This window comes from Cygnus olor, chromosome 2 (genome assembly GCF_009769625.2).
Source record: "Cygnus olor isolate bCygOlo1 chromosome 2, bCygOlo1.pri.v2, whole genome shotgun sequence".
Lineage (NCBI taxonomy): Eukaryota > Metazoa > Chordata > Aves > Anseriformes > Anatidae > Cygnus > Cygnus olor.
The window spans coordinates 142,916,206-142,930,195 of record NC_049170.1 but is presented as its reverse complement, the minus strand read 5'-3'; positions in this window follow the sequence as shown (position 1 = coordinate 142,930,195).

Here is a 13,990-nt window from a genome sequence, read left to right as displayed (position 1 = left end):
ATAAACAGGAATGGCATTAGAAGCATGTGAATTTCAAGCTATGCAGGAGTCACATCAGAGGATGAATTAATTTTAACATAATTATTTTAATTTCTCTCTAAGCCTACTGAAGCTACTGACTTGATACTGTTGTACAGCTGTTTTCTTTTTAACTCAGATTAGCTTGTAATCCCAGTCTGTCCATGACTAAAAAGCAATCTCATTTTGGCTGTGAGGTAGTGAGGTTATTTTGGGAGGCTTATTGTATTTTTATTAATCAGTGACTTACTCTCTGAAGTTATTGATATATGTTTCCTTTCTTCCCAAGACATCAGGGGGTTCTCATGACATGTATGCTGTAGGTTCAAGAAGCCACCCTCATCGCACTGGTTCCTCCCTTCCAGTCAGTAGTTCACTGAATGAATTCTCTTTGCTTAGAAACATTTTTGACAACCACAAAGACCACAATGTGCTCCACTCTGTGGAACAGAGGGGAACAATCACCTCCCTCAGCCTTCTGGACATGCTTCTTTTGATGCAGTCCAGGATACAGTTAGCTTTCTGGGTGGCAGGCTTGCATCACTGGGTCACGTTGAGCTTTTCATCAACCAGCACCCCTAGGTCCTTCTCCTCAGGGCTGTTCTCAGTGTATTCTCTGCCCAGTCTGTATTTGTGCTTGGGATTTCCCCAACCCAGTTGCAGGACCTCGCACTTTGCCTTCTTGAATTTCATGAGGCTCATGAAGCTATACTGACACTTATGATAAAGGTAGGATTGAGTTAGAGTGGCAAGCAGTAGCAAATTCAAGCTACTTGTAGGACAACTGACTGGATCTTTCTCAGTGGTGCTAACAGTTGTGGGAGTGATAATCATGCGTGGCATATTTCTTTTATTTACTGGGAGGTTATGCTGTGATTTGTTTTGTGCTGTTACACACAAAAGGAATCAGGAAGGCAGGGTGCAAGTGAGGAGAAGGGCTTAAAGGAGGACTGCAAGATCAGAGACAGAGAGGGATGAGAATAGCAGGCAGAAGACAGGCAGCCATGATTCAAAAGGGGCAAAAGGAAAAATTATAACTTTTACAAGTGACTGTATAAATTTGGTGCAACCCAGAAATCCACTGAGCGTTGCTGTACTGGCAGAAGACTGAAGGAAAGAATCCACCCTAAAAGCTTGCAAGAGAGATTTGCTTGTGTGTCTCCGACTTCTATTACGCCTTAGCAGACACTCCAAGTTTTCTGCATCTAAATTCATTTACAAGACAAAGTTCCAATAAAACACAACTTTTAAAATTCTACGAACTTTGGTATTTTGGTGTGTCCTGTTGTGAGGTAAATATGCAAACTGTCATGTCTTAGATCAACCGTGACAATTCAGGGTGTTGTCTCGACATGTCACCAGCATGATCGGTACATGTGCAGTGTATGCACAGATGAGGTGATTAATAGATTTTGAAAGGTTATACACTGAAAATCCAAGTTTGTAATCTTGTAGCTGGTGAATACTTCATATGAAGGTTGTTTACCCAGAAACACGCCAATGCTGTACTTCTTGCCTGAGACACAATCCCAGTTATAGATGAGTGTGGTTTATGGCATGGTTCTGGGGAGGCCAAGATCTCCCAGCTGGGGACAGAAAAATATTGTGCTGTTACTGGCTTTTCTTGCAACGTTGTTGAGAGTGCAGAAGAAAAAGTAATTGATCCAGGAAGGAATGCCCTAAAAGTGGGAATATTTCAGAAAATGGAACCAGAAGCTTTAATGCAGTCATAGAAGTGTCGTATAAGTGTATAATTAAGCAACATAGCTTTGTAACATTTTTTTTTTTATTATTATTGATACTTATTTCTTCCAACCTGCAAGATTTTGAAGAATATCTAATGGAATAATTATTGGCATATATATTTTTGTATCTTGAAAGACCACTCTAAATTTTGAAATTAGGATACATTTATGGAAGAACAGATCAAGTTAAGAATACAGCAGATGATGAGTGTTTGGGATATTTCATTTTACAGTTATTTCCTACTATAAACTCATTTATTTGCTAACAATATATTTATTAAAATTGGAAGCACTTTGTTTTGACTTTATTAAAGTAAATCAATTATTCTTTGGATGTGATTCTGAGAAGGTTGAATACCATCCCCCCCTTCCCCAAATTCCCCAATTTTTCTTTCTTTTTTTTTTCTTTTCTTTTTTTTTTTTTTTTTGACATACAGACCAGATTTTTGCTTAGGATGTCCTATTCCAAATGCCTATTCTACTGCTTCTCAGGAGATATCTCTGGTCTGTTGAACTGCAGTATTCTGCATTTAAACTATTTAAACTCTTTCAGCTCACATTTTCTCTCTTTTATGAGGCAATTTATATTTTCATTTCAGTAGGAGCACAAATATTAATAAAGTCACAAGCAGAAGAGGAGCATCAACAGTCTAGCTTTTACCACAGTAGTCTAGCTCTAGTTTTATTAAAAAGTCAAACTACAGAGATTATTTTGAGCTGAGTGAGAATGTTTTGATTTGCTGATTATTAAAAACATCCCTTTTTGTCTGTCATTTGGCAACCAAATAGTTTAAAAAAAAAAAAAAAAAAAAGACACGTGACAACACAGTCATAGATGACAGTTTGGTGCTACTGGTGTTACATCTTGCATGAATGCCTGCTTCAAATTTTCTTTTCCTTTTGTTATGACTGAAGAAAAACTTCTCATGATGATCCTCCTATACATTAACCTCAACTCCTACTCACTTAATAAAGCACTCTCTTCCGGTTTATTTTTGTCTTTAATTATGTACACACTAACATGTACCAAATATGTTGCTATTTGAGTTACTCTTGTTTCTGTTTAATTCATGAATCAACTAACTTCCACAAACTCCCTTCATATGTGTATATTTGCAAAAGCCTCTCAGTAATTACCATATGCTGTGTAATAGTAGAAAGACAGTGCTTCCTTATCCTTAACACTCCACCATTACCATCACCACCAATTAGTTTATATTATAATATTTTATATTTTAATGAGTTTTTTCCCAATATGATATTACTGGAGGGAAGAGGGGAAGAGAAAATAGTCTCCATGACGAATCTATTTTTATTCTGTTTTTGCTGCACTTTTAATCTTTCTGAATTTCTTTGCACCTACTATCCTGTAACCAGAATCTTTCCCATAGCGAGTTACAACTAATTCAGTATTTGGATGAATTTCAACCTAAAATATAACTTAGATTGTGTTACTTGTTCCTTCACAAGCAAAAAATAAAAATAAGAATAAAAATAAAAATAAACTTCAAGCAATTGATGACCAGACATCTTAAACATGAAGTCTTTATGTAATGTCACCAGGACAATAAATGCAAGTCTCTATATGGTAGTTGTATAGGATCTTCAAATATAAGGGTACTGTTAAGAGAAGGCAGTTATCCTGCAGTCATCTGGATCTGAACTCTTGTTCCAGTTACTAATAAAAACCTGTCTTTTTGTCTTCTCTGTCTATACCAAATAATGTTGCTGTTGCTACTTCACATGATTTCATGATCATAGAATCATAGAATATTTTGGGTTGGAAGTGACCTTTAAAGAGCATCTAATTCCAACCCTGATGCCATGGTGGGGGGTCTTGTTGCTTAAAGATCCATACAGCCTGGTCTTGAATATTTCCAGGGATGGGGAAGGGGGCATCCACAACCACTCTGGTCCCTTCGGTCTCCATTTATCAGTACACATCACACATCTGTGCTCTTCATTGGGACACTGTTCTACTATGAAAAGGCTAGGAATTTACCCCCTCTTCAGATGAACTGAAATCCAGTATTTCCCTAGCTATATACTCAGGGTATGATGAAACAGGAAAATCATTTGTAAATGCAGAATAACAGAACCATTTAGGTTGGAAAGGACTTCTAAGATCATCAAGTCCAACCATTACCGTAGCACTGCCAAGTCTACCACTAAACAATGTCCCTAAGCACCACATCCACACATCTCAATACTTCCAGGGATGGTGACTCAGCCACTTCCCTGGGCAGCCTGTTCCAATGCTTCACAACCCTTTCGGTGAAGAACTTTTTCCTAATATCCAGCCTAAGCCTCCCCTGGTGCAACTTAAGGCCATTTCCACTTGTCCTTTTGCTTTTGCTTGGGAGAAGAGACCAATCCCCACCCCACTAAAACCTTCTTTGAGGTAGTTGTTGAGAGTGATAAGGTCTCCCCTGAGCCTCTTTTACTCTAGGCTAAATAACCGCAGTTCCCTCAGCCGCTCCTCGTAAATCTTGTTTTGTAGACCTGTCACCAGCTTCATTGCCCTTCTTTGGACACACTCCAGCACCTCAATGTCCTTCTTGTAGGGAGAGGCCCAAAACTAAACACGGTATTTGAGGTGCAGTCTCATCACCAGAGCTGAGTACACACGGACAATCACTTTCCTAGTTCTTCTGGCCTATTCCTGATACAAGCCAGGATGCTGTTGGCCTTCTTGGCCATATGAGCACACTGCTGGCTCATATTCAGCCGGATTTCGACCAATACCCGCAGGTCCCTTTCCACCAGGCACCTTTCCAGCCACTCTTCTCCCAGCCTGTAGCACTGCATGGGGTTGTTGTGCCCCGAGTGCAGGACCTCACACTTGGCCTTGTTGAACCTCATACAGTTGGCCACAGCCCATTGACCCAGTTTATCCAGATCCTTCTGTAGAGCCTTCTTGTCCTCAAGCAGATCAGCATGTGGTGTAATGAGATCAGTTTCAGTGACACAAGAACTAGATGCTTGTCCTGAAGCAATCCTGCGTAAGTTGAGTTATTTACAAGAACAGTTTAAACTAAAGGACTATGTTCAGCTTCATAACATATGTTCCTAGATGTGAACTGATAGTTAGAAGAATGAATTTCAAATTTGTACAATTGACATAGGCAAAAGATATTTAGAGGTCAGTTGCTTTTAAAATATCATGTTATAGAGAGAGAGATGAATAAATATGAACACATACAATGAGGATTGAAATGTTTTTGCCTGGCTTTATAAATTAGGTAAACAAGGTAATAGCCTTGAGGAGCACAGGGTTCTCTGCTCTTTCTCAGTCTGTGCTGTCTGCATTCTTATTAAATAATCAGTGGGAAACAGATGGAGACTGAAAAACAGCTCATCTTCAGTGACTATGAATATTTGTGCACTTTTTTATATTTTATTATTATTTTTTGAGTGAAGAATGAATACTGAGCAAATAGCATTTTTTTTAACTGGCTCACGTTGATCAATGTAAGTGTATCTCGACTCTCAAGGAAACTGAATTATAAACACTGCTGCTGTCCTTCCTGAATATACTAACAAACCCAGCAAACTAGATGACTGCAGTCCATAGCATTTGACTTAATCATCCCAAATCATCTCAGCCATTCCATATCTAAAATTAACAATGTCATATTATTCCTTTAAAAGTTTTGAACTTTTTTTTTTTTTTTGGGGGGGGGGGGGAACAGACAAAAAGTGAATTTGTTTACCTAGTAAATGTCACATATATTAAAACTATTAATTTGAAAAGGAGTTTTAATTTAATTCATTCAATTTTAATTATATTTTTAATATGCAGCTTTTCTTACTATGACTTAATAATCATGTCATAGGAAGCAGGAGCGGCATTGCTAACAATCTACATTGCTGTATTTCTTGCTAAGACTGTACTTGTATTTTAAAGGTACAATTATTGGAAGGAGCTGTTGTGAAGGGCAAGGAAAAGATGCTTTAGGGAACAATTCTCGCTCTTTGATTTTCTTTCATTCACTTCTATCTTCTACATGGTTCTGCAGTACATTACTCTGGATGCAAGGTCAAGTATCCAGAAGCTGAAAATGCCACAGTTACAGTTGCTTTTATAACTATAATTAGGCATCTTACACATGAATTATGAAGGGGCTATTTGATAAATGATTTTCTAGTTCCGTGGCTGTAAAGAACATTTAAAAAAACACTGAAGAGAAGGGAATTTTGGTAGAGCAAAACCAAAATGTATGGCAAAATTTAATAAAATATACTAAAAGATTAAACTGGCTAAATTCAGCTTTACAGTGATCTGAAAGTTGAGAAGAAATCATGCATAAACTGGAAACTTACAAGATTACTAGTGACTAAGATAAACTTACCGCATGAGAGGACAAAATCAGGAGGGATAAGGTACAGAACAAATCATTGTGAAAACAGAATAACAACAGCAAATATACATACATATATATATACAGATATAAAGTTGTAGACTAGAAACAATGAATGCCTTTGCCAGGTACTCAATGAAAGAGGAAGGATGATTATATATAGTGACAAGAATGCCAAGTTTTTGAAGTTTTTCTTGCTTAGTTTGTAGTTTCTAAGACTTTCATGCTTAATAAGTTGCTATGATCTGAAACTTAGTACTGCTAATGGCGTGTATCAGTGTGGAAACTGAAGTAGAGATAAGAATGCTTAGGTTTGTTAAATGGTCTTAGATTAAGTGGACGTATAGAAATTCATATAGGCTACCAAAGGAACGTTTCATCCTTGGGTACTTAAAAAATAATAATCAGAGTTTGGAAAGGAAGGGAGAAATTCCAGAAGATTAGGCAGTAAAATATATATATACTGTCTCTAAACAAAAAAATGGGAAAAGAAAAGATCAGGGAATATTAGGTAGTTCAGCATACTCTTGTATTTTTAACCCCAGCAGGAAGCTCAGCACCACACAGTGACTCACTCACTCCCTCCAGGTTGGATGGGGGAGAGAATTGGAAAGGTAAAAGTGAGAGAACTCGTGGGTTGAGATAAAGATATTTAAGTAAGTAAAGCAGAAGCTATGTGCACAAACAAAACCGTACCAGGAATTCATTAACTGCCTCCCATCGGCAGGCAGGTATTCAGCCACTCCCAGGAAAGCAGGGCTCACCGTGTGTTACAGTTTCTTGGGAAGACAAATGCCATCACTCTGAACATCCCCTCTTCCTCCTTCTTTACCCCATTTTTTATTGCTGAGCATGATGCCATATGACATGGGACATCCCTTTGGTCAGTCTGGATCCCAACTGTGTCCCTTCCCAGCTCCTGGTGCGCCTCCAGCCTCCTCGCTGGCAGGGCAGCACAAGAAGCAGAAAAGTCCTTGGCTCTGTGTAAGCACTGCTCTGCAACAACTAAAAATATCAGTGTGTTATCACCACTGTTTTCATCAAAAATCCAAAGCACGGCATCATACAGGCCTCCACAAAGAGAATCAACTCTATCCCAGCCAAAACCATGACTCCTACCTTCACTATATAAAAAATAAGTGGAAAACCCCAAAACCTAGAAATATATATATATATATTAAGTGGGGAATGAGTAACAGCCAACATGCACCTGTCAAGAGCAAAACAAATCAAACCAACCCAATTTCTTTTTATGATGGTAAAAAAGTTATTTTGAAAGGAGTCACAATTGTCACACACCTTAATACAGAATCAGAGGACAGAATGCCTGCAACCTTTTCATGAGCAACTCAGACAAACACAATCTAGCTGAAACCATAGTAGAAGGGTGCACAGATGGTTAAATAGCATTGAACAGATAGTCCTCAGACTGAAAACTGCATCAAGCGGGGCAGCCAAGGAATCTGTCCTACATCTCTTACTACTCAGTATTGTAATTAGCAATTTAGACCTGAGACAAGAAAATTGTTAAGCAGTTTGTAAAGGATATGAAAATGCAAGGAAAAGCACTGGACCTTTGAGTACATTAAATGAATTGGAAACAGTCCAGTGGAGAGTAACAAGGCTGCTCAAAGAGATGAGACAATGTTGAAATAATTGGGATTGTTTAAAACAGAGAAGTGAAAACTGAGAGGATGACATAATAATGATCATCAGGTATGCTTAAGGTTGTCACTAAGAAAAAAATAGACTGCTGTGACCACAAGGAATAGGGCAAAAAGTAATGGTCACAGGGCCATCCAAGCACATACACTTTAAATTATTCTATTGATCCCTGCAGTTACAGACATGCGCTGCCAGAATTTAGAAATCTATCATCTACTTACTAATTGAGACACGTAGCACAGCACCTATAAACTAGATCTGTATCTATTAGTCAAACCAACATATTGTCTGTGTGGAAAGAATTTCACTGAGTGAGATATTGTCTCATCTGTGAGATCTTTTTATTTCTTTTTTTTTTTTTTTTTTTTGGGGGGGGGGGGCAGCAGTCCTCTGACTGATCACAGACACAGCAATAACTGCAGCAAAAGAATCACTCATGAGAAGTTTGTGGTTTAGAGTGCAATGATATTCAGATTTATTTTGAAAGCAATTTATATACACCTCCATTTATTTCAGAGTAACTGGCTATTTTCAATGTGCTTTAATGGGCAGGATTAGTCATCATGATGTGCAAGTGAATGTCAAGAAATCCTTGTTCTTTCTGCTAGATTTCACTAATGTAGAAACAATCAATCAGCACCGCTCACTTAATTCCTAGTCTAACAATCTGTTTACAATGGAGCATTTGTGATGTTGCCTGTCAGTTTACATTACCTTTTGACCAGTCGCTTCTCAAGAATGGCACCGCCAGAAGCAGTTGACTTTGACAGTAGCAGTATATTCCATAGGCCACTCTAATGTGTAAGTTAGCCTTTTCACAGTAGCCCCAGTGAACTATGCTAACTTTTAAAGACAATTAAAACTAGGCAGCCTCTAGGGTTCTGTGACTTAAAGTAGATTTGATCAAATATAATGAGCTTTTAGGGCAATTTCTGAAATGTATTTTCAAGTAAAATTCAAATGTGATCAAATGTTACATTCTGAAACAGAAAGCAGCTTAATGGTTTAAAAATAAGATATAAACTCTTTTTATTAAACATCCTCAGATCCCCAACTATAAATAATAAATAAATCCCAAAAATATAAAATATGATTTTTCTTTGAATACACTGTACCTGTTATATTCTTCAATCTAGCAAAATATCTCTACTATTTGTTGAGCGAGGACAGATGAAACAGCTGAAGTTTCGTCTCCCTGTTCATAACTGATTTCTCTTTCAGAAATAAAATATTGTTTGTTCTTGAAAATTCCTCTAACATCATGATCCTAACTACATAAATATTTTAACTTATTGAAAGTTCTGATACACGAGTAGAAACATTCTGTTTTTCCAAGGTACTAATGTTGCCCATGGCAGGGGGGTTGGAACTAGATGATCTTTAATGTCCCTTCTAACCTAAACCATTCTATTATTCTATTATTCTCCTTTGAAAAATAAGTTGTAGACCACTTACATCAGAGTTACATGGTAAGACTTGTGTCTAGATAGTACCTAACAATATAACCTTTAAGTGATCATTAATTCAACAGTGTAATTCCTCCATAAATGCTACTACACAATGTCATGAGCATGTTCTGAAGAATGCTGTAAAGCACTGCACAACGCTGCTGGTGTGTTGAGCTCCAGCCCTGGTATTTACTCTAGCAAATCCACTGCATCAGGTCTGCATCAATGATTTTAAACTGTTTTCTTAATAATGGTGGAAACCATAATTCCCCTACATATGAATGAATGTGCTGCTAATGACCTTTACTGTTTTATGGGCTTTTGCAAAAATTGATTCAGTCGCAGAAGTTAAAAAATAGGTGTTTCTTACAAGTTTTCTGAAAAAGCAGATAGGAGTACATGCATGATGTTGGAAAGGAACTAACCCACCTTATACCCCAAAGACTAGATACGGCAGTCGTTGAAAACCAAGATCACAGTTTTTCGTATATATGCAACAACTTGCCAGAGATATTTTCCAGACAGTTTACCTTTTGTCAAACTTAATTTTCATCTGAATTTTTGTCTTTGTGTACAAGTCATTTTCTTTTACTTCCTTGATTCAAAGAATATTTCAGGTGGAAAAGAAATTATGAGAATTGTTACCCTTATTCAAAAAAAAAAAAAAAAACTCACAGAGAACTTTCCTGAAATTTGGCAGTAATGCAGTTTGGCGACTGCCAAAAGTACCTTTCAGATTTCTAATGAAAATCTGGTTTGGCTTGTGTAAGTTATACAAGCTAAAATAAGTAAATAAATAAATAAAAAATCCTTATTTAGTAAGAAATCTTCTCAAAAAATGTTGTCTCTAAAATGTCAGCAGACTTCCTTCATGTTCCATTTAGATGGGACAGTAGCGCACCATTTTATATACCTTCTCTGTATCTTTGGCTTCCACCCATACAATGAAATCCTCTTCATTGCAGGATTTGAATAGACACACAAACAAACGATGCTGAAATCGAGAAGAGAACTGGTACAAGAGTGTGGAAGTGACGTGGAGATGCAAATCAGAAAGAAGCATAGAATGGAAAAGGATAGCTTCAAATGAAGCTGGGATTGCTGTCTTTCACAGCTCTAGCATAAAGCTGTCTAAGAAACTTATGTTTATCTGTATTCCATTTCCAGCCCATAGCAGTTTTACATCTACTTGTTCTTGTCCCAACAGTGTTTTCATTTAATAGCTTTTATTTCTCCCTGGGCTTATCCCTCTGACATTATAACAAGCAGCAATCATCTATTTTCTCAACTTTTCTTTATTTAAATAAAAATAAAATGTAATAAATAATAAAATTTAATACAATAAAAGTTTGTTATCATAGGATAAGCTCTCGCTAGAGATTATTTTATCTTTTTTTTTATGGAAAAATATACATAGAATGAGACCATAATTTTCTTTAACCTTTGTTTTTCTGAATAAGATGCATTTGGGTATTTTGACTCATGGAGCTCACACATCACAAAGTAGAGGGCGTGCTATGGCTATCTGGTAGACATTATTCTAATAGCACAGTTTCAGACAGGAGTCTGTCAAATATAAGGAATCCACACCAAAACCATTAAATCTCTAAAAGACAAAAAGAAACAGCCCATTTGCCAAAGTTACCACAATTAAAATAACAAATAGAATTTTATTTTATTTTTTTGTGATCTCTCATATGTTGATGAACATGTAAGTGAGTAATGTTCATGTTTATTCTCTGTAGATAGTTTCATTTTTTTCAGGAATGAAATGGTGGAGGAATACAAAGACTAATTATTTATATATATTGATCAGCTATTTCATTTGTCATTTTTACACCATATAAAATGAGTTAGGGCTTTTCTACATACAGCATTAGGATGTAACATCTACATGAAGAAGTGTGAGTGACAGAGCATGTCAGAAAAGAAAAAAGAAAGAGAGAGAGAAAGAGTAGAAGAGAGTGAAAGAGAGAGGGAGAGAAAAAGAAAGAAAAAGGAAGGGAAGGGAGGAAGGGAGGAAGGGAGGAAAGGAGGAAGGGAGGAAGGGAGGGAGGGAGGGAGGGAGGAAGGAAGGAAGGAAGGAAGGAAGGAAGGAAGGAAGGAAGGAAGGAAGGAAGGAAGGAAGGAAGGAAAAGAAAGAAAAATGAGAAAAGAAAGAAAGAAGAGAAAGAGAGAGAGAGGGAGAGAATCTGGCTGGAATTGTAAAATCCCTACCTTAGAAAAGCTTTCAATACTTCAAATTTACCAAGGATAAAATGTGAAAAATTATGCTGTTTAACCCTGTTCTGCTTATCTTGCCAGACATACTCAGGTGAAATGTAATATACTTCTTGGGCTGGCTTTCAAATAACCTGGGGCAACCAAAACAGAAACACTCAGAATAACAATTTGTTTTGCAAACAACTTTTTAATGTAACATCTGAAAGTGAGCGCATTTGTGACCATGTCCTTATGATTTCAATGTTTTTCTTTTTTTTTTTTATATGAAAACATTTAATTTAAAATCATTTACTACCATAAGGAACTAAAACATTTATCACAGATAAATCGCTTGCAAAGGGGATAACTTGGCAATAACTGCTTACTGTGTTAATTTCTGGTAAATCACAAATAGTCTTTTTTCTTGGATTTCTAATAAACTGCATTCTGTTTCATTAATATTCTGGATGATTAATCCCCACACACTCCTGGGAGAAAGTGAATTCAGTTTTGACTTTTAAGATATTTCTAAAGGTTTGCCAGCATTGCTACATTAAATACTATTTAAATTATTTGAAAACTCATTCAACTCTAATAACTTCTCTTATTTCATTTAAAAAGCGTGACACATTCCAGATAAAATGAAATGCAGTGAAGTGTTTCTGTTCCTATATATAGTATATAAATGTTTCCTTTACTTCTTGCTTTCATCTTTTGATGTAAATAATTTCACAGAATCACAGAATCACAGAATCGTCTAGGTTGGAAGAGACCTCCAAGATCATCTAGTCCAACCTCTGTCCTAACACTAACAAGACCTCCACTAAACCATATCACTAAGGACTACATCTAAACGTCTTTTAAAGACCTCCAGGGATGGCGACTCAGCCACTTCCCTGGGCAGTCCATTCCAATGCCTAACAACCCTTTCAGTAAAGAAGTTCTTCCTAATATCCAACCTAAAGCTCCCCTGGCGCAACTTTAGCCCATTCCCCCTCGTCCTGTCGCCAGGCACGTGGGAGAATAGACCAACCCCCACCTCTCTACAGCCTCCTTTAAGGTACCTATAGAGAGCGATGAGGTCTCCCCTGAGCCTCCTCTTCTCCAATTTTCATATGTGGCTATATAATATGTATGATACAAATATCTATTATGTTATTTTAAAAATTGGGACTCTACTTGAAAAAGAATGTTTAAGCACTTTATTAATTTAGATAAAACCAGGTTTTATGGACCTTAGCTATAATATCAGTAATGATCAATAAGACTTATAATTACTCTAGAAAAACATGTACATGGAGAATAGGAAAAATGAAACATTGTTTTAATTAGGGAAATCATGACCAACCTTCTATACAATCTTCTTTCATTTCTTAAGCAAAGGAAATATGATAGCTTTGTTATCATAAGGAAAAATTATTCAAGTATTGTAACGTATATGAAATTAGGGGAAGACAAAACTTAAAGTAGTTGTGTTTATGTGAATTATTGTGATCTAGAGATACTCCCGGGGAACCTTCCCTCTGTTCAGCTTGGTTTGAAGTTCAAAGTGATTTAACACAACTTGACAAAACCTTAGGCAATCTCAGAACAAGAGTATAGTTCCTTAAAAATGTTCAGTCATGCCTTGATGCCTCTTAAAGTATCGCTTAAATGATTTTCAGGCTTTCCAAAAGTTTAGCCTTGTTCATGAAGTTTCATAGATGATAAGATTTAAATCTTAATCTGTTCCTCTCTTCATATAAATTTAATCAGTTGTTCTGCTACTATGACTTTTCCTATCCTTCCATTTCGCTGAAATTCTTCACATACTTTTTCTTCTTTCCTCTTCTTAAACATTATTCTCTTTGCTTTCATGACCTTTTTAATACTCTTGTATGGCCAAGGGGTTGAGTAAAATTCCTCTTGACTTTGTAGGATAATACATGAGCTCTAATATTAGTTTCTTTTTTCATTTAAAAATCAATGGTATTTCTGTCAACAACCTGATCAGAGATAACAGTAAGCTTTTATACTTGTTGTCTATATCAGTTTCTTACAGTGCTTAAAACAATGAAATGTTATTTTTTTGGAGCAAATTTCCATTTTTTAAGTGACATTTAAAGAATTCCAGCAAGCAGTGGATAATACAGACTGTAAGACATATCACTTTTGAAGACTAAAAAATAGAATACATTTGAGGGCTGTCATGTATGCAATAACTGTGTAACAGTTCTAAAGTCTGGGGTTCATTCTATAAACACTGCTGAGAGGCACAGATATGGGGTGGAGGGAGGGATTCACCCTCCTCCATTACAGTCTCTCAGTTAGGGTGCTGTGTTAAAAGACCAGTCTTTCAGGTGATTCTTGGCAGAAAGGCAAAATCTAATTCAAAGAAGAAAACTGACTTCAGTGCCATGACTAACTCTTTCTCTATAAAACCATATACTTTAGGTTTAAGAATATGTAAAAACATTCCCGTGATTAATCCAGCAGGCAAGCCTCTGTTCCAAGGCTGACTTTCTGTATGAACTTGTGCAGCGTAACTGACACTGAATCTAGTTACCTGTGA